Below are 23519 nucleotides of genomic sequence, written 5' to 3' on the forward strand. Positions count from 1 at the left end.
TTTTATGACCACTTTAACGTGAAACAAAAAAAGAATGGCGCCTTTTTAAATAGGAGCTCATTGTAACATTGACGATATGTGCCAAATATTTGGTAAACATTGCGTTAGATTGCAGCTGTTCAGAAATTCTTTCGCGCCCGAGAAGCATTTCAAAATATTGTAGGTCTATGCACTGTTTCAAAAACGGTAACGCACTAACATTTTATTTCTATCGTTTAGTGTTTATTGGTCGTATCATGTCTGGCCAATTTGAATTTTTAACAAAAAAAAATTGAATACCGTGCCACTTCTTCTTTCAATATAATAAATTCTTTTACGTAGGTTTACAACAAACCCGTAACAGTTAATTAAAAGTAAAGTCGACTATCTCACATCCAGACCCCACATACCTCGCCACATTCTAAGCAGAAGAAATCTTAATTTGTAGGCCCCCTTCCGCACCTCGGTCCGCACGAGATGAAAAGAGACATAAACCCAAGCCAAGCATCCAACTGTAGAAGGTTCTCTTTCAAAAATCAAAATAATCCAAGACAGCCTCGTTTACTCCTCATTCTTTCTATTTAAACAAAAACCACCTCCTCTAATATAATCAACATGGTTATTCCCGCCAGAATTGATAAAACACCTGCATTGCTTATCTCGCACGTGACATTGTTTCTCGAAAAACCTGTTATCTTGTCCGATAACAATTTTTTATTAACACCTCACGAGTTGAAAACTTTAAACTCCCGTAAAAAAATGTTCCCCAAGTTACCCCTTTTAAATCTCGTTTTAAATTTAACAAACCAACTAAATGCAACAAATAAAATTAAATGAATTAAATAATTATAATGTGAATTAAAGTTTGCTAACCTTCAAACTCAAGGGATAATTTGCAAAAAAGACATTCCTTAAAGAATTGGTCGGTTCATTTTTTTAACCGGTTTTTTCATGTATGAAATTTCAGGTATAGAAAAAGCTAACATTTTTCCATTTGAGTTTTGAATTCAATACTAAGAACTTACCTCATAAAATGTTTTATTGTTTTTGCGCTTTGTCCGTCCGGACCTACTTCTGCCGTTGTTGAACTACTTTTGGGGAAATTGTCCTAAAGTTCTGGAATTGCATAAGCAGCCTATACGTTGCAGGGGTGCCAGACGGCCATTAAATTCGCTGTGTTAAAGGGCGACCCCCCCCCCCCCCCATAAATTATTTCCCGGAAAGGTGTTGAAGAGGGGGGGGGAGAAATTAATTTTATCTTTCGTAGTATTCTAATTAAAGGTCTCAACAAAATGAACTGTTTTCTACCAACTACTGCTCTTCTTTCTGAGTCAAGGGGGGGGTGGTGGTTTTATCCTTCATGATATTCTAATGAAAGGTCTCAACGAAAGGAATTAATTTTTACCAACAATAGTCCTCCTCGAGCTCCAGTACTCACAAAGGCAAAATGAGTCGTATGGACGAGACATATCTATTGGTGAAGTCGAAACGAATATCTTGAAAACGAAGTCTCGGAAGAGGGTACTCATGAAGGGTAAGTGGAACGTCAGAACGAGGCATATCTATTGATGATGTCAAAACGTTCAGTGCAAATATCTGCAGAATGGGATGTCGGAGGACGGTACTCTCAAAGGACGGAAAGATCGTCTTGACGAGACACATCTACTGGCGATGTAAAGACTTAATTGTGAACATGTTGAAGGAAGGTAGCTACAAAGGGAAAATGCAATATTTCGGGGAATTTCTGTAAGGGTTTGATTCATTCATCTTGCTATAGCCATTGTACGTATACATACAGTGCTATAGCGTAGATTTTGAATGTATTTGAGGATTTCCCATTTTGAGGACATAATGGACTTTAGAAGTTACCAAATTTGAATTTATGCCAGGTGGCCTTTAAAAAATGTTTATATGTAAAGAGCCCTTTATCTGCACAAGAATGGTGCATTTATATTTGTTTAAGATTGCGATTTGTTTGTAAAAGCTGGGTATTACGTTTTTTTTTTATTGTTTGTTCGAGGGATTATTAAATTGGTAAATATAAAAGTGGCCACTTATAATAGTTTCGTTCAACTTTAGCACTGAAGAAATAAAGTTAATATTGATTTTTGGGGGGTTATAGATGAAGCTAGATTTTAAAGTGATTTTTAAAAAAGTTGAGCTAGCCGTCTGCATATTTTGTGCGAAAATTTTTTTACCAACCAACATTTAATTATACAACTTATATTTCACCGCTAGAGATGTAACAGCCGTTGCAAGTTTGACGTTCAACGGTGGGGCATAAAAAAGGGGGCGCTACAAGACTCCTCTTGCTTTGTTTGAAAAGAGTAGGTATATTTTATTACACTATCCAAAGGTTTTTGGACAGATTGACAGGGGAGGGAGGAATTTTCAAATTGTAAAGAATCAGGTGGACAATGTTATTTTTTTATTTCGTTTTTTATGTGAGGAATTTTGTTATTAGAGGTAGTGATTAGACGAAGGAATCGAAGGTTTAGACATTTTTTTCTGTGCGTACACAGGAAATTGCAAGTTTTCAAAAACTAATTGCAGATTCGATATTCCATCGAGATCATTTTGAGAAAACCAAAATCGTTTGGTTGGTTTTTTTGTGACTTTTGAATTGATCTTGAACCCAATCATTTAGCTTCTAGTAGCAGAAATTCACGAGGTTTTGGCATAGTCATCACATTAGGTATAATTCCGCCAATTCTGTGGTAAAAAATGAATATTTGGCTTACCGAGGTCATTGAACGAATTGTTTGAAATGGCCTGGAAGTCGGAAGTCTTCGATGTTATCTAATCACTTTAAATGCGATTACGATTATTCGTTTCGCGTTCGTTTTTTATGGCCCTGTACTAATTTTTTTCTCGAAATTGTATAAAGAAGCTGGCGCGCCATAAATATTAAAGATAACGGCCTGCGGATAACTGGATTTGAATATGAAGTACCGCAGCGTAATTCGGGAAAATGAGATAAGATTCATACATGCGGAACATTATGCAAATAATTCGTACAAAAAAAACGTCCCATCCCTCTTTGATGCCGATTAATTCGCAAGGTGTAATGTAAATTTAAAAAATACACTAGTATTTTACAGCAACCCATAATGCAGATAATGGGAAAATTGATAAGATCGATACAAAAACAACAAAACACGTGCGTTCGATTCACTGCTATTTGTCTCGGCTATTGTTCATACTTTTATTATATCGTACTTAATGTGCAATTCTGCTCTACCATCCAATCCACTATGCAAAACAAATTTTTTATCGTGAAATACGACCCAGTTGACAACCTTAACAGATATGAATTTCTATGTTTAACGCCGCCAATTCAGTGGAAACTGCAGTAACAGTACAGTTAAAAAAAATGAAAATTAATTATTTACTAACTGACAATTTGGGACTTTTCCAAGTTCATGTTTAAAATGTATTACCCCATTTTTCTGTGAAGTATTAAAAAGTTTGACACATAGTTTTTCACTTGAAAAAATTTTCGTTGGGTACTCAGGGTTAGGCTGTGGTTATCCGTCTAATTTCGTACCGTAACTTCGCACGTAACGTCTGTCTTCGGTTTTTATATAAATTAGCGACCTTCTCCGACATGCCTTCCACAAGGATCTTCGCGTCGAGAGTGTTTATTTAGAAGGATTTTGCGTGTCATTATGTGCAATTGCTCGACCGTAACGCGATCTCTCTTTTTACCCTCGAGTCAATATTTACCCTGCTCAAATATAAAAGTTGCTATCTCTGTTTGACGCCACCATAATCATCGAGTGCACGTCACGATATTATCTTTGGCTTTTTCCTTACCTTGCGATTCGTTTTTTTTTTTTTTTTCGTAAATTACGCAATTGTATCAATTACGAAAAATGTGTAAACGTCAGGCTGCAGATATAATGTTTATTAAACTTTTTATTGCCCCACCACGATTGTGGTGAAATAATTGCACACCTTGCTATAAATTGCAATTAACGTCTACCGTTTACATATTTTACGTCTAGACTATTACACCAATTTACACCTCCTTTATGTCTAAGGTTAAAACGTTCTTTCTTGATAATCCGTTCTATAGTATCAGCGAATACCTCTGCAAAACCTAATTATGTCTTTCTGTGTGTTATATGTAAATGCGTGTTACTGTTAGTCTGGTTGTAGTCAATTCTGTAGTTTGTTTGTATTTTTCAAGTGGCGTAAAATTTAAAATGACGTTTCCAATATTACCTGTACACTGTAATCAAAATGGAAAAAATAAATAAATAAATAAATAAATAAACAAACGTGTAAACAGCAAGTTTGCAACGATTTAAAATTTACCGAGAAATTTACTAATCATAACTTACTACCTAATTTTTTGCGGGGATTAGATCTTCTTGAGGCAAGGCCTAATTTCGTGCTTTTCAAACCTGAAAAAAATGGCAAACCAGGCGAAATTTTTATTTCACCTGCCAGACAACAGTAAATGTATTCATTATAGTTATAGCATTGAGTAATAAAATAGTAAGGTGTTTGCAAAGTTTGCGATCATCCAAGGAGAAACGTGAAAAGATTTTCTTGCTTGTATCCGTGTTTTTTAAGTGGAAAATATCGCTGGTGTTCGAAGCCATATTGTAAGTTTTTAGTTTTTACCATTTTCTATATTACTTCACTTAGTTTCGTTTAAATTTGTTATTTGTAGAGTTTTGATTTTGTTTTATGGGGAATAAATTATTATTATTATTATAAATTGCTTTTTTGTTGTTATCGAGTTAATTATTTATTTACTAAGTATTTTTGGAACTAACAGTTGTTAATCGGACTAAATTACGGAACGAAGTAACAGTAATTTAGACATTTAAACCGCCATCCCAGCTTGTCCCATTTTACAAAACTTTCGGTCACCATCTCCTTTTTCGTTTTTTCCCAGGTTTTTTCCAACAGCAGCTAAGTATTATTATGAAAGTCGCATTAGCAACGGCTGTCGGTAAGTCCATCGTCAACTACAAGCGGGGTTTGGTACCGTTGACAACATGTATTTGGATACAAGCTGTCGTGTTCAACAAATATGTTGTCAACTTGTGGGCTTACCTTTACCCTGCAGTCAGGTTTTAGGTGTAGGTGTTGCAATTGTCATTAAATTGTTAATTGCAAGGTTAAATTGTTTATAGTTATTCTCAACGGTTCTTATTCATTTTACAAACATTTGCATTATCCAATAAGATATACAGGGTGTTTTTTTGAGAGCTTTAGACAATTTATGGTTTGTAAGTTATTTTGACTTTCAACAAAAAAAATGGTGGATGCAGACGGTACCTTGAAAATTGATTACTTGAAAACGGTTGTAGTTATGGCAACCCAGTTTTAACCATACATAGTGAAAGAGTAGCATCATCTTTCAGTATGTACATAAAAAAGGTTAAATTGCGTACGACCGCATCTAAATCTAATCTAAATCTAAATTTATGAAATTTTAAAGAACTCAGTGTTTTCAAATGTAATGACCATTTTCATATTTATTACCACTTGATAAACAAAATTTGCATATTTTAATATTACATTTTCCTATAGCATAGCTATCTTTGACAGTTGGTGACTTACTCCCAGTTCATTGAATTGATACCATTTTTTCGGATTTTGTTTTTAGCTTGGTTTTTAGTAGTCGGCCATAATTTACTTCAAATATCGAAGTTACTAGCTATCTGGTGTTTCCGGAAGTGATACCATTTTGAAAATATTTTACATCGATTCGGCCTTCAGAGTAATTCCTAAGTACAAATTTTCCAAAACCTACTATTTCATTTTCTCAGAAAAGTTTAACCAAAGCCCCCAAAAAACACCCACATAGAATACAGGTGTACTATGTACGTACATAACACGCAATTAACGGACTTATCAAATGTGCAGTGTACATGGACAAACGGACAATGTACTTTTTCTACTCCTATGTCGTAAACATACCCAAAATGTCACCCTGTACTGCACGTCTAAATCGTTCATTATATCATACGGTTGCATAATGAAAACTGAACTGTTACTTAATATATACAGTGTGTCCCAGATCGGGTGGGATTGCATGGGTAACTTTGTTATTATTAAGGATAGAGAATTGGTTAAATGGGCAATGTTTTGCAGTTTTAGATGCTTATTTAAAATTTCCTTTTGGAAATTCAAAATGCCGCATAGGTTCGACGTAAATTGAAAAAAACTAAAATTGGTCATTTCCTTGAATGTCTTATATCATCGAAAGTATAAGAGATATAAAAAAAAGTTTTATATAAAAGTGCCTGTCTTTGATACGTTTAATCATTGAATAAAAACACTATAAGAAGCCTAACCCCGTGGAAATAAAGCGCGACAGAGATTGAACTGAGAATATAATGGAAACACTGAGAATATAATACCGCAAAGAGAGTTCGGCGATCACAACCAATGCGGGTGCAAGGGGATTTGTCGCGCTTTCTTCCATAAAGCGTTAGGCTTCTTATAGTGTTTTTATTCAATGGTTTAATTTAGAATTGATGTCAAACAAAATTCAAGATGGCTACTTTTGAGGAACATTTACCAACTTCCTAAAGTTAAATAGGCGCCATATGGGATTTTTAGATTACTTGATAGATTTTTTAATTCTCTTTTCAACGAGCTATAACATAAGATTGAAAATAAGATACCAGTTATATTAACGGTTTTTGTATTTTAATCAAGTACGAATAAAAAAAACAAAACAAAATCTATTCGAGGCAACAAAACAATGAAAGTAATTACGTCGAAATTTTAAATAAACATCCAAAACTGCAAAACATTGCCCATTTAACCAATTCTCTATCTTTAATAATAACAAAGTTACCCATGCAATCCCACCCGATTTGGGACACACTGTATATATTACGTAACAGGTTAAAGGTCAAACGCGAAATGTTAATTTAGTAGGTTGTCAGCCCTGCCTAATGAATGAAGTAACGTCAGATTTTGGTGTTGTAGGTTATGTTTCACATTTTGTAAACTTCTTTGAACAGAATCACTCATAATTTGTTTAAACATTGCCATTTGTATAAGAATGGAGAATGGAGCCTGTATGTAATTTATGAGCCGTGCCTAATTATTTTTCAAAATCGCAATGGGCTACTCAAGAATGGTTTGAAGCTGCGTTTAGTTGATTAATCAAACTCTGTTGCTACTATTTTGTATTTTAGAAAACTACAATAAGTACTCGAAGAATTAATGTATGGTGCCAATTACGACTTGCATGGAACACGGAATAATGCACTTTAGAATACTGGGTAGTCCGATGCTTCCTTCCCGGGAAAACTAGTTAAAAGACGCAGCGTTTTGAAGGCCTTAGTATTATCGATAATTAGGTACCTAATACATTGGCAACTGCAACAATAGAAATCGTTCAAAACTGTAATGAAAAAGAGCACAAACACCACCTGAGCTAGTTAGGTAGTAATCTTCAACTTCAACACTTGCATCTTGTATCCTATTGGCTATTGCAGCTATGGTGCTAAAATGAAACTCACATTGCAGTAAGGAATAGGGATGTAAAAACCGTGCAATACACTTCCAATCTAAGTAAAAAGTATTTATAAAATTCTTGCTCGCTGGCGTGCATTCATGGAATATAAGTGAGGTTACGTTGTATTTTGTATTCCTTTTAAATGGACCATGACATTTGACACTTGACAGTTCTAATTTTTAGTTCGAATATTTAGAACCAAATCAATCGTAATCTATCAATCTTTTATCAATTATATTCAAGTCGTAGAAAAAGTATAGTACATAATTCGAGTGCTAATGCCTATTACGCACTCGTTTTTATTACAACACTCGCTCGCTGCGCTCGCTCGTGTCGCAAAATACTCGTGCGAAATAGGCTTCTTAGCACACTTATTATGCAATATACTATTATATGTATGTCTGTATTTGTCACAACATTGTACCTATAGCGCACGTACACTATTTACGTCCAAAGCGAGGTCCAAAGTGTATCCCTATTGTACGTAAATTGTAATACATTATACGTACATAAGAAGTACACGAGGGGGTAATACATGAGCAAAATGTTGTACGAAAGACTACCAGTTGCGAAAGACTACCACAGACTACCATAGGACTACCAGTGACTACAAGAGACTACCCCATGGATACCAGAGACTACCATATAAATACCAGAGACTACCAATGAATACCAGAGACTTCCATATGAATACCAGTGACTACCACATGAATACCACAGACTACCAATGAATACCAGAGACTACCACATGAATACCAGTGACTACTCAAGACTACCACACAGGTGGCAGCGAGATAAGGAGTTGTACCTGGACTGCAACCGGTGTTGGGTAACATCCTTTAATTCTAGATCTAGATACACCTCCAGATGCATTTAAAATCATGATCTAGATCCAGATCAAAGATCCGCACCTAGATCAAGATAGTCCTAAAATGATCTAGATCCTTTATAGGTAAATCTGATTTACATCGGTGGATTTGATTCATTATTCGGAAAATGCTTAGGTACTTATCTCATTCTGTGTAACCCTTTCAGGTTTTTCTTCTATCTATGCAAAATTTGCACAACAGCAAGAAAAATGATGCGTAAACTCTTGTGAAAAAGTCCTTCTTTGAAAATTATAATAACCGCCTAAATCTGAATTACTACTTAAGGCAAAGTGGTGTGCGTACCTACATAACAATAACGTGTTTTTCGGATAATTCGGGTAAACCGGCGGCGGCATGCGCATGAATCAGTTGTACAGGGTGAATCGAGGGGTGAGTCAACGATTGCGCGGAGTAACTTAATGCTTTGAAGATAAGATTTTTCGATAGAATACTTTTGCATTATGACATGGTTGAATATTCTCCACATTTGAAAAATATTTGGAATTATACAGGGTGCACCCACAAAGTAGGGCGCCCAAATGGTACATTTTTTTAAATAGAATCCCCTGTATTTGAATGCATTTTTTTTTTGGACGAGATAGATAAAAATTGCCTTTTTTGCATGTCCACCTCACTATTGTGTAAATTACATATAACTTATTTAAGAGTAGAATATAAAACCCAGGAAAACCAAGATATTTCGAAAACTATCAGAGATAGGTATAGGACATTATTATCCAAAGTTTAAGGTTTTTGGAGGACCTAAATGATGACAGAAAAATATACAGGGTGTTCCATTTAAAAAGGTGAGATTTTTTTAATATAAAGTTTTGCAACTTTGGACTTACCAAAAAAACACCCTGTAAGTTGTATTTTTAATGTTTCATAGTAGATGTATTTATTTGACTTTTACTTAACCCAAGATAAGATATAAAACCTGGAATCAAAATTTAAGTAATAATTTTGACAATATACTGACGCTTGCAAATGCCCAATTTTTCTTAAAAATCGAATTATCTTTAAGACTACTAGCTTTTCGGATATTAACCATATAATAAAAAAGACGTACAATTACACGTAGAATTCAAAAATGCAGGGGATTCTATTAAAAAAAATGTACCATTTGGGCGCCCTACTTTGTGGGTGCACCCCGTATAATTCAAAATAGTTTTAAAATGTGGAGAATATTCATAATGCAAAAGTATTCTATCGAAAAATCTTATCTTCAAGGCTTAATGCCTCCGCGCAAACTATTGACTTTCTGCTTAAACCTGTCTACTCTTAAAAGGCTGGTAAATCCCTAAAACTTGAATGGAACATATTTCTTTAAACATAGAAACGATTTAGTCCGCCAATGTTAAAAACATTTATAACATAAATAAATTAAAATTGATCTTTGGATCTACTAGTGGAAAATCTATTATAATATAATCTAGATCTAGATACAAGATCATCTTCTAAAAAGGGTCTAGATCCAGATCTAAGATATATGTGATTATCATGGAAACCTTGGCCTCGACCTTGGCCTGTTTTTAAACACACAAGACAAATCATTATTACTGATTGAATCAGCACTGCAACAATCAATTCAATTAATTTAAAAAGTATGGGATTTGATAGACAAAATCATAAAAACCATAGGGCCGAAATCGATTACCTAAAGAAAACATTTAACAATTATAAGTATACTGCTACATTCAAGTTAAATCATAAAAACCATAGTTTATGCCGGAAATACCTACCTACAAGCCAAATGGAAAATAATAAAAAAGTTAGTAAATGCTCATAGGAACACCAAAGACTACCACCAGAAAACCAGCGATTACCACTGACTACCACGGGAATGCCAGAGAATACCACTGATTACCTTCGGAATACCAGTGATTACCATAGACTACCACAGGAATACCAGAGACTACCTTTAAGATATAAGGGGAAATAATTGATTATTAACATATTCGGTTCAAACTCTACACAATTAACATTTATACCACATGTAACAAGCCAATTGAAAATGGGTCAAATCCAATGACTTCGTGGGGTCACACCGAGGTGCTCTGCCGCTTTTTTAAACGCTCTTTATGGGTAAATTTGCTGTAGAGCGATTAGCTTCCTTTACTTTGGTGGGATGCTTCACACCTGCGCTGCCTCACAGCAATCCATGGCATGGCTATAAAATCTATTCGTTACAATAATTTATTAATTTGCCGTTTTCATTTTTATTTTTTTCTGTTATTTGAACCGATACAAAAAATTAAAAAAACACCTTCTTATAGTCACTTTTTGAGCCCTACAAGACACCGTTGAGAGAATTTTAATACAACGTTTCGTTTCGCAAAACTTATCAACTAAAAAAAGTGCACACTATATTTAGTAGTTTTATTACGAATACAACGATGTACGGCACCCAAAGGTGAAAAACGGTGGGTTTCAACCTCGGTTTCAACAAGATGGTGTACCTGCCCACAACGCCCGAATCGTGCGAGAATATCTATGGGCCAAATTTTCCATTTTCCAAATAATTTGTTTGATAGGTATTCTTACACAATTCGAGGCGTTGTGCGCGGTTGCACCACGATGTTGTAACCAACAGTTTGCGACTTTTGTTTTTTTTTGTGTACCGTAACATCGTTGTACTCGTAATAAAAAATGCTACTCAATACAGTATGCACTTTTTTACGAGCCATATAAAAAAATTTCTCCGAAACGAAACGTTGTATTCAAAATCTGTTAACGGTATATTGTAGAGCTCAATAAGTTGCAATAAGAAATATTTTTAAAATTTTTTTTTGTATCTGTTGAAATAACATCACACAAAAATAAAATCGAAATCGGCAAATTTCGATCTTTTGGCATATTCTTTTGTTTTTAAGATATTTGAAAAGACCAATCAATTTGCTATACGACACTACATGAAATATGCATAAAGTTGATATACATAACATTGGAGGAGTTCAAGATTCAGTATTTAGAAATCGTATGAAATCTAGCATCCCGTGTGCTTCCATGATGCGCGGTGTTTGTTGTAACTACAAGCAGAAATTTTCTTTCGTCTCTACTCACGAAAAAAATTGCACATTTCATTGAGATCTGAAGCCCTTGGACGTACGGAAGTCTCACAAATATTAGCAGTATTTTTCTTGAGTCTTGAATTTAATATTAGTAGTGTTCTTAATGTTTTAGGAATCCAGATTTCCCCTCCGACATGCTGTTTGCGAGATATTCACACCAATTCTAACCTCATCGAAGGATGCATCCCGTCGGCATGTATCATTTTCCCTTTGTGAGTATGCACTTCCGATACTTTCTTGTTGAGCATTTGAAATTCTCAACGAGAAATGCGATAATACCTGAAGAAAAAGTTTTGCCGAAACTTTTTAGGGTAAACCGGGGGGTGAACCAATACTTTCCGTTTCCGATTTCTTTACAAAAATATATAGTGACACCGCTATCCTCAAAAAAAAAGGGGCTCCAGTCGCATTTGTAACAATGACGCGCTGTCTATTTTATTCTAGGCGCATTTACCCAGATTAGAGTAGCAAATATTGCGTCCACTTTGTCTTTGTGGCCGTTTTCTTTTTAAACTACAGCGTACCTCTGCTCATATGGGGAGAATAATATTATAGTTTATTATCTATTTTCCTCAATGTCAAACGTTTAATATCTCGCTGAATATGCTTATCTGAATTAATTACAAGTACCAGATTTGGGAATAGCGTAGTTTTAAGATGTTTGTATCTCAGGAATTTTACATTTTTGTTAAATTAATTTGTATCGTAGTGTGAAAACTTCGATGGGATTGAATGTTTTTTTTATAAACATGACATGCACAACTTTAAGGATGGGACAATGTAACGGAGCACACAGTAATAAAACTTCGAGTAAAACTTCTTGTTAATTTGAACAGTAATATGGATGTGTAATGAATTGCAACAAAATCGTATGCAATTTAGGGCATATTTATAGTTGTACTTGATTTAATTTTGATTAAGTTGCACAAGTACCTTTCATTTTAACCCTTATTTCGGCGTATGCGAAAACTATATATATAAACTGCAATTGAACATGTTTTTCAATGTTTGCCCTCGGTAATGGTAAGTGTATGAATAAAAAGCTTATTATCAGTGGATCATCTAATTGCGCATTCCAGGAAGTAGGTACTTATAACATTAGTCGGCAAGTTTCCCAAAAATGAGCCATTCAAAGTACAGTCTTTTGAAATACCACCTCTAATAATTGTGGTACACACGAGTTTTCCTAAGCAAAAAACTTCGCACGGAATTTCAAAATGTCCAAAGGTCAAATTCGAATAAACTCTAGCGTAAGTAAACTTCCTCGTGTACGATATTGCTCTCTGAAAGTGATATTAATCACGATGTGACTAACACTTGTAACCATTAGTCTGTATTGATAAGTGGCGACAATAAATTATGTCAGAAATATAAGTGGCACTTAAAGAGACATGAAACACAGAAGTGGATTGATCATAGTGTTTTTTTTTGGATTTGTCCAATCCGAGGTCCAATCGCTCGCTACTGACGAAAAAGCCAGTTTTTTTTTAATTAGTTCGCTGATACACTTTTAGCACTAATGATCGTTAAGCACCCTCGCTTAACTCCAAGGGCTTATTTGATTAACCATGCCAAATGAACTGCAACTGCAATAAAAAATATTTATATTGGCTACTGAAAAAATCGCCTTGGTCTGAAAAATTATAGTTCGACTGGAAAGGAACTTTGTAAATAAAACACTCGTTGCGATTTTTGTGCCTTGAGATTATTTTTGCTCGCCCTTGATTATAAACGGTTTTCGTTTCCGTTATTTTTTATTAGAATATTAAGTGGGCTTTTTCTTAAATTTCACATCGTCACGTGGTGTAAGAAAACGAGTTTTTAAGTCGTTAATGAGTCTAAAAATAGAAAGATAATTTTCTACTTTACGCTTCCACATTTGAGATTTTACAATCATATACACCTTCACTTTCTTTCCAAGTTTATATTTATCTCGAGGCGAAGCTTTTGCGAAAAAATATCGACGGCCGTCAAATAATAGTCGCCCAAACTGTATAGGTCACACTTCCATTGCCGCGCCGCTACTGGACTTTTTTGGCGGATGATTCGATTATTGCACGAAATTGGTGGTCGTTGAGCCTTTTTATATTGCTTTGACCTTAACTTTGTATATGGCATCCCATTATGTGGCAGTCAACTCGACACTCGTGAAGCAAATTCTTGATTTAATAAATTAATTTTTATTATTACCATCAGCTGTCTCATTACGGGATGGCGTAAGATAAATTCTTGCGTTGTGTTGTACACGGCACGTGTAATTAACTACGTTCCGTTGCTAATTAAAATAAAGGTAGTGGGCTGGAACAAACGAGTGATTCATCGATGCAATTTCATTTTTGCGATGAGTATGACTAAGCCAAAAACGGTTCCGAAAACCGAAATCATTGCTGATGCTAGCTCAGCCCCATAATCCGATTTAAATTGTAATTCCATTCAAAATTGATTGAATTTCAAAATTCAGAGCACGCGGATTTCAAACACTATTCGCATGTCATCGTGCAACAAATAGGAATGTGTGGAATTATGACGATGTGATAATGTAATAATTTGAAAGCAACAAAAAAAGGTCTCGACGTACAGTTAACGTAAATGTGAAACGTGCAAACGTTTATGTACCGGTAAAGCGGTTCCGGTTGCCTGGGTTTATTGATCAAATCATTTCAATTTTATTGGATTTATGCCGCATTTGACAATGAAGACAAACCTAATTATGCAATTTCAGTCGCATTAAAACAATAGATTGAAAAGTTACGATGTTGTGTACGTCGTAAATATTGTTAGATCGTAAAAAATTTTATGAAACGATTACGACATAAACCAATTGTGAAAAATGCACTTTGGCATTGATATTTAAATACCGCGTTTTTATTGACGTAAATTTGCGATGTAACATTTTATCGATAATATGCTCTTTTATTCGGTCCCCGGGGGACGAATTCGATGAAAAAGCGAATTCTACCCACCGGGGCATTGTAGATTTCTCGTTTGACAGGTATGGAAAATTGAACCGACTTTTAAGACGAGCGGTATATAACGTTTTTATTAATTTTCAGTAACTTAATATCAAAATTTTAAGATACATGCATAATAGTCGGATTTTTGTGGACAATGGACATTCTGCTTGATTTTATTTTATATGTTAATAAAAAAGTACACACTGTAATAAGTAGAATTTTTAATTACGAATACAATACAACGATATACCATACATATAAAAAATCAAAAGTTGGAAGCCGTTGGTTTCAACAAGATGGTGCACTCGCGCACAACACCTTAATGGGGCGAAACTACCCATCGGAGATATTTTCCATTTTCCAGGACACTCGTTCGATAGGTATTTTCGCATCATTAAGGCGATGTGCGCGGGTGCACCATCCTGTTGCTGTTTTTTGTGGGTGAACCGTATATCGTTGTATTTGTAATAAAAATGCTACTTAATACAGGGCGTACTTCTTTTACGAGCCATATAAAAAAATAAAGTTGATGAGGATTTCTCCGAAACGCAACATGGAAATGAAAATCTCTTAACGCTGTTTAGTAGAGCTGAAAAAATGGCAATGAGCAAGTGTTTTTTTATATTTTTTATCTGTTCAAATAACATCAGACAAAAATAAAAACAAGAGCGGCAAATTTCGATTTTTCTGGCATATCTTCAGAAGTAATCGGAATTTATCGCCAAGATGGCTCAGGTATTGAAGTCTCAAACGGAAAGAGAAAGTGGCTATGGCGCCTTCCAACATGAGTTAGAAAAATGTGCTAAAAATCATGTTTTTCCCAAACAAAAAGCAGATGATTTTTTTAACTTGAAGATACAACTTTTGATACAATTAATATCCGCAAATTAAAAAAATGAATCAAAATTTAAATGTTCATACTATCAACAATATGAATTTTCGTTATGCAAGTGTTTTGAATGGGCAGACAAACATTTTTGAACAGATATAGTCCATTTTGTATTAAATGGAGTCGGTAACACACATAATTGGGGACAGAAACTAACCCAAAATAAATTATGCGACAGGTATTGTCTGATGTTAAGGTTACTGTCAAGTGTGGGTTTACATCTAACTTTCCATTTGATCCTTATTTCTATGAAGAAATGGTAAATTGAAAATTGGAAACGTTAAGGACGAATGAGCGGCGATATTACAGAATGATGACGACGAAAATATTGTTTTTATCCACGATTGCGCAACCCATACAAAACCTTCCCTATTAAGTTAGGGAATAATAAACGCATTTTGTGATCGTGTAATTAACATACATTTTCCAAACGGTATAAGTTCCGGGTAAGTAATTAGAATTTCCCCGATATCGGAAAAATATGGGACCGATGATAGATGTCAAATTTTTTGAGAGCGCTTCTTTTGAGATCAGGCCCAGCTCAATTGGGGTTCTTCTGTACCTGATTAAAATACTGTGTGCTCATAAAACTTCAGGGCGGAAAACGGGTGCTTCATTACAAGTTTGAAAGTTTTCTCAATTTCATTTTGATTTTGTGCAGTTGTTGCGAAAAACAAAGATCATAAAAATAAGTTCCCAGTCATGGAGTTAAAGTGTTTTAGGTACCATTTTTTCAACTGAATTTGAACTGCACTAAATCACTAAACGCATACAGAAGACAATTCAAATATTTACTTTGATGGACAAGGACAAGGTTTAAAGATGATCGGTGAAGATTTAAATATTCATGCACCCCGACAGCCATTTTAGTAATAATAATAACGAATTAAAATAGAAGCCACATTGACCAGAGAAAATGTTTGCCGCGACGTTTCGGATAAATATGTTTGTCATCCATGTCGTATAGTAATTCTTTAATACATATTTCCTAAACATGTCTCATTACTCACTGTGAATAATTGTAATCTAAACGATTCGCGTGGGTTTAATGTACGCGCATACCGTCTTTTAGATTTGCCAAATTTAAACCGAATAACTCCTTTCCTACACATTTCGTATTAAGGAATCGCCATATTTAAATTTGATCATTATTTTTTATTACTGTTGCTTGGGAACATCTAACAATATATTTTAATTAGACTGCGGTTCTCATTCTCGCCAAACGGTGATAAAACATACCTTAATCTGTGAAGTTTGCACATCGGTGCGGAAAATTTGCTACTACTTCTATCTGCATCCATCACTTATAGCTTAATAATTTTATTGGTTGATGAAATTTTGTATATGCACTTCGCCATTAGTGCCAACTTCCTGCGTCCTGCATTTTTACATGACCGAGCTCTAGGATTTTCGCTTCGCTCAGTTTAAAAGCTGCTGGCTAGGTGCATTACTCTAATGTCCTAATCTCCAAATTGTTATTATGCATCAATTTCGTTGGGAAAACACTCTAACGCCCGAAAAGTAAAGTTCATGTTGGCGCGAACATGTATACTTTGACCAAATGAGTTCATGGTGCGGCACGAGTGTTTTGTATCTTTTTCTTAGAATGTGCATTGGTCATTTTTGTTTTGGTGATAGAGATTGCAATATACAACCGAGAATTTGTATTTAATACAAGAGCGATTGTAGTGAAAGACTACTGTACTAATGACACATATTTTTCTACTTTCCTACTGTATATTGAACAACAGCTGCTTGTTTTCGCAAATCCCACGATCCAGAAGTGTTTTGAATGTTTTTTTTCTTGCGATGCAACTGTCGCCTTTAATCGATTTAGAAACCCACGAACCTTCGCTCTAGCTTCTGGCATCTTCTTGCTCGAATGTTGGCAAATAAATCAGATGTAGAGACGATATAAACAAAATTTTTATTTTTGCATGATCACTTTTTGCGTCGTTTTGTAGCGAAGACATATGTCATTAATACTATGCGATCAAAAATGAGTTGCTGTCTAGCCAGCTTTGGAATTTTTGTTTACATGGGAAATTGAATTTTCAAAGGCGACTCAACCGCCGCTCGTTTTTGATCGCCCGTTATTACAATACAGTGCTACCCTGATTTTCAATTTAAACGCCCTCAAACACAATTTCCTAGGATCTCTAGATCACTTAAAGATTAAATACCGCGCTACTCAAACAAAGACCAAGTACGTGTAACTACTTTTATTTCGGCGTATTAACTTAAATCAGTTGTCAACAATTTTTTTAGTTTATTTGTATTTTGTAGACGTTAATTCCGACTTTTTTGCATGTAGGTTACAGAAGTTATCTCCACGGTCCATTTTACAAATTACCCACATCTACGAACTTTTCATTGATATATCCCGCCTACGATTTTCTTTGACGGAAAAAGTTGTAGCGGCGGTACGATGTTTACTTAGTTTCTCCCATTCAACCTTATAGATAATTTTAACTAACCTACACAAAACTTGTTTACTTCATACTCATTATCATTTAAGATTAACAGTTCCTCTCATGCCTTCTCTGTCTGATTTGTTATTGTTTGAATGTCGACTCTGTGACGACATTTTTAGTGTTGTTTTAAAATTTCTGTGCATTGTAACACGCATATATTTAAATAACGTATATCTTATTATTGCAAAAATTAGGTATCTGAAACTACTGCCAAAAAAATCACGTCGTGTACAAATACAAACTTTCTTCATTTCATGTAGTTATTCTCGGTACAGCTTGTCGTCATTAGTGAGAATACCTATCGGACACATTTTCAAATTTGAACCAAATCAGCCTGGTAGTTTCGGCTTGTGTTTACAAAAACACACACAGACACATGTTTCAAAACAACTTTTTTGGACTCCTGGGATCTTGAAACTTAAAGATAGGGTGAAATATCAAAACCGAATTTTGGAGTGATTTCAATACCCTTCCAATTCTTTATCGGCGAGTAAATAAAACCAATCACCAAATTTTGGTATTTCTGGCATATCTTCGGAAGTAATCGGAATTTTCTGGTTTCCTTTACAAATTTACAGTATGATAGTCTCTTTAATTGTGCAACTTTTCTCTAATTGGACCATCTTTGTATTTTCTATGGTTTCCGAAATCCCCATTATAAACATACATTCTTATCCAAACACAGTGTTGACATATTTCGGTTTCCATGCGTATTGAAACAAATATGCGCGACCGTGATTTTCGTACGAAGACAGCAGAAGGTTTACTCCAAAAGTACTTTCCCATTTGTCGAGAAATATATAGAAAATTGTTTTGGAAAAAAATCTTGTTTCGGTGATGTCGGACTTTTTCCTGTTAGCACGATAGAGCCTCTGGTATATAAAACAAAATGTAAAATGAATGAAGAAAAATGTACTGAAAACTTTCCTATTCGTGGAATGTGGGTGCTTACAAATGATGGAAAATGGCAGGTGTGGCCAAAACCGAAGGCCAAAACGCATCCGTCGGTATAATCAAAACTACAAGTGTGAATATCTCGAAAACGGCATCTGACGGAAGAGGAAGGTGTCCAGGTTGTCTCGTAAACGAACCCTATTATTTGTATGCACAGCATCCAGAGATCCGTAAGTGCGGAAAAGTATGTTTTAGGCGATAAAACGGTCGATTTATGTGATTTATAAATGGAGATTTGCTTGATTCTGGTGTCTTAGGTCTAAACATAGTCCATAGTTTTCCTGTGCAGGGTTTGTCAGTGTAGTTTGACCCCCACTCATTTTCATTAATTTTGGGAACACAAAAAACAAAATTTTTAGTATTTTATTTGTACCGACTAACAATGGAACTGGTTCAATTCAACACACAGGCTGCTTAACAAAATACTTGTTCATTATATTTAATGGCACACCCTGTTTATTTTTTACTTCCTGATTACAAATATATAATATTGTATAACATTAGTTTCATTCTTTAATGACGTTTTGCCCAATTTAGAGATAATAATTACACTTCACATGCAGTTCAAAACTGTATACAGTGCATTCAAGATAAGAGGATCACTTAAATATCTCTTTTATTTGTCCAGATACGAACAACGAGATAAACATAATTTTTATATGTAACATTACGTTCTATCCGATCGCATATTGAAACTTCCGGGATCACTCTCGCCTTAACCGGAAATTGATGCAATTTTTGTTTTCCAAGTGCAATGCCGGTTTTTTTAAAGATATAAAAGATATAAATATACATATGGTATAAAAAAAAATGAAGAAATTCGTGATTCAATATTTAGAGAACTTTAGAAATCTGGCACGCCGTGTGCTGTCAGGATGCGCGTTTGTTGTGTTACACGGGCCACGGGGAAATCGTATCGCGCAAAAGTAATAGTAATAGTCCAAATATGACTAAAGAATGAAACTAATAATGTTATACAATATTATATACACTTTGTAATCAGGAAATACAGAGCTACTCAAGACGATAAAAATACAGGGTGTTCTATTAGAGATATGGAAAACGTATTTTGTTGTGTACATCCTGTCTATTAAATTTTATTGATTTCTAAACAAAGTTCTTTGTGTCTTGCAACTTACTACATACAGATCCACCCATCCTTAACTCAATTTAGCATTGGAATCGCTGAATATGTCGAGAAACGTTAGAAGAACAAAAGTAAAGGTGTGGGTATGTCTGAAGCAGCTGTGTCAAAAACTACTTACTTTAACAGTTCCATGGATCGCGAAAACCCTACAACTTTTATATTAAGGGATGTTTTTTTTGCTTCTGGGACGAGAAAAATCAATATACGGAAACGTCGCCTGCAACTTTTAATCATTTTTTCCTGTAATAAAACTTCGACACAAATTTCATCGAAATCCATTACGAAATTGCATACTTTATTCAAGTCATTGCATTTTTAACCGGCCGTAGCATCACTCTCGATACGCCATTTTTGGATGGTTTATATACCGTTTTAAACGTCCGAATTTAAACTATTGTGTCGGTCAACAACTCGTAGAGGCATAATTAAAAACGCGCTATTTTTAGGCGAAACTTTTCGTGTGTCTCTAGTATGTCATTAGTCATACGTTTTTGACTCCCGTCGTTTCTCATATTTCAACTGGAAAATGAGAATCTGATAATAAATAAAACTGTACAATTTGAGAGTTAATTGGATGGAAGGGATATTGGATCGATGACCCATCAAACAGTGTTGAGTGCACGTTCGAAAGTTTTTTCTTTTTGTTTATGCAAATTAACCGAGAATTTACACAACAGTACCTACTATTAAGAGAGAATAGGATCACCTGAAAGTGAACGAACTTTGATTTTAAAAATAGAACGCATCATTTCTCCTGGTTGAATTAGTTCATTGCTCTATGAAATAGAATATGGCAATTATCTGTAGGAAAAGAAAAAGCTGTTTCATCATTTCTATACAATGTTGAAAGAGGTGTTGCGTCTGGTAGTCTTCCTTCAACAAGTGTTCGGCTAGACATGGGCCAGCCATTTACAGTCAGGGACAAATGACGTCACCCGCAATGTCGCTCCTTACCCTTATTTTATTTGAACAGTAATAGACGCTCCCTTCTCGTCTACTGTTTTAGTCATTTCCGTGCAAATGGCTACCTAATTTTAGGCATGTCTTTCTTTTACGCCCCGTGTTGAATCGCACGCGAAAAAGTACAATACACTTGCTTAGGTAATTGCAAATAATTTGTTACACAACATTCTAGAAATTCTTTTATTATGCAATTTAGGCAAAATTTAATTGCATTCCAATATTGACGGAAAGATTTACTAGACGAATTGCTCAGTAGGGTTGCCTTGTTATATCTGTCGTAGTGTTACTGTCTATAATCCTAATTTTAAAACTTCTATCGCTCAAATTCACTTCATGTTCTCTTCAAGCTTAATTTTCTTAAATATGGCAAGTTCCACTTAAACTTTCCTGAAGTTGCCATCGGATTCTTTTCTAGTTCTCCTCAAATTCACTTCATGTTCATTTCTTAAGTCTATCGCAAGCTCTCTTAAAATTCTCCGTAAATACCTCTCAAATTCGCTTCATATTCCTCGGAAACTTTTGCTCAATTTCTCTTAAAAGTCTCCAAAATTGTTTTTTCGTTGCTCTCCAGTCATTTTAATCCGCTTGGCCTCTGCACCAAGTTCCTCTTCAGTTTCCTAATATTTGTATCAAACTTCTCAAGTTTCTTTTTTCCATGAGTTCGCCCAATGCTAATGATGCGAAGTAGATTTTCACATTATCGGCCTATTTAAAAAAAATCATTTGCGCTTTGCTGTTTTGAAATCTTAAATGGTAGCATGGCAATAGCACACTTTAAAACAAGAAACGAAGAATCGTATACGATTTCAGTAGGGGAATTTTTTGACACTCACCTCGCATTCAGAAACACGACATTTAATCCGGCTCATATTATGTAGCATGATACTTGAACTCGTAGAATGGCGAAGGTTTGATATCGCTGTCTCTTTTATAAAATAATTCTCAGTTCGGCGGCATAGCTAGGTGTTGTACGCTCTCTGTTGCGTCCCCAAACTAGAATTCGTTCATTTGAGTTATTCCTTTGAAATCTCTTCAAAGAAATTATCCTAGGACACCCTGTATATAACTATTTCGCCTGTCCCTGTATATATTCCAACTTCGATTCCAACTTATTATGTGGGGCGCATGAGCCGTCAAAGAATTAAACCCGAGATTAAACCATAGGAGAAGAATACAAGATGTCGTCGTACAGCCATTAATAATGAGCGTGTCTGTTAAGAAGAAGCATGCAATTTTCGGCAATTGCATTGATATAGTCCCTAAAAAATATTTTTGTGCACGCAACACTCTCAGTGGCGTAGACATGGATTTTGATGCCTTCAGGGACGATGAAAATTTGAGTGTCTTCTTGAATTACTTTCTCAGGAATCGCAACAGATGGAAGCATAAACCTTTAGGCTTCACTTATGTTTTTAGGTATGCCCTTTAGCTCTACCTCATGACGGTGAATCCAGAAACGGGGATGTAAATTAATTTTGATCTCAATGAAAATTGGTATCTGGTGGTTCTCAACAAGGGGTCGTCGAAATTGAGACACCCTGTAAACCCTTGGGTTTTGTTTCGTGTCTCATATGTAAAAAATGCGCGCATACATGCAATATAGGAAAAATTGTTTCTTCCGAAATAGTGACTATCCAATGGTTATTCCCTTTTTTGTTTTTATTTTTTTTACATTCTCAACGTTGACAAGTGAGCAAAACTAGTATGATTTTTAATTTGCCAACATGGCGGACTTTGCGGTTCTTTTGTTGCAACACCTGGCAACACTGCACCACAGGAGTAAAGTGAGATAGCACAACCCACTAAGGAGTGTATGAAAGATAATCTACTAAGGTCAAATTACAGAAAAGATACGCAATTAAAGAGTTATTAAAAGCAGAGAATTCCGATTACTGAAACCTCTCGATTTGGTTTTTATTTTTTTCTGATGTTATTTGAACAGATACAAAGCAATTAAAAAACGCCCTAATCGTTCGAGAAGACTTATCGGACATATTTTCGCACGATTAGGGCGTTGAGCGCGGGTGCGCCATCCTGTTGAAACCAACAGTTTTCAACTTTTGTTTTTTTTATATGTATGCCTGTATGGTATATCGTTGTATTCATAATTAAAAATTCTACTCAATCCAGTGCGTACTGTTTTATACAGAATGTAATTATTAAATAAAGCAGCAAAAGCAATGTCACGGAGCGAATTTAAAGCTAAAAATATGACATTTGAGCCAAACGTACCTTAATATTGCACCCCTGCTGAGAGAGTGTAACCTCACAGAGGTGAAATTTCGAATTACGTAATACGTATGTGTAAGTAGTTCAATTATCTTACTTTCAGATAAAGCTAAATTGATATTATTCCACGCCCCTATTAAAGTAACACCGTATACTGTTATGATATATCGCCTAATTTTCCTATTTGATCTTTTGCAACATTTTCGAAGAATCATTAATTGGCAACACTGGGCGTTTCGAAAGATCCCACTATTAAACTCTTTGTTTCAACGCTATTTGAGAAGTGTGAACGTGGCAACTAAGCATCTCTTCTCTCACAAGTCACAACCGCTCGACTTTTGAAAAACGTGCCTTATGAAATTGATCCAACTATTATCCGTTTTTTCGCGCGCTCAATTTTTCGTCTTGTTCGTTAAGCCATCCACCCCTAGAGCGTGGATTGAAATTTTTCCACTATGCAAAATACCAATTCAAAGCTTCTCGCGAGACAATGAC

The 23519-nt window shown here is 35.1% G+C and overlaps 1 protein-coding gene across 3 annotated transcripts in view; it reads left to right on the forward strand.

Annotated features, from left to right (window-relative positions):
* The window catches only part of LOC116175723 (nuclear receptor-binding protein homolog), a 153674-nt gene that overhangs the window by 1532 nt on the left and 128623 nt on the right, over nucleotides 1-23519 (forward strand). The gene's annotated exons all lie outside the window — the stretch shown is intronic.

This window comes from Photinus pyralis, unplaced genomic scaffold, assembly GCF_008802855.1.
Source record: "Photinus pyralis isolate 1611_PpyrPB1 unplaced genomic scaffold, Ppyr1.3 Ppyr1.4_LG7, whole genome shotgun sequence".
In the NCBI taxonomy this organism is placed as follows: domain Eukaryota; kingdom Metazoa; phylum Arthropoda; class Insecta; order Coleoptera; family Lampyridae; genus Photinus; species Photinus pyralis.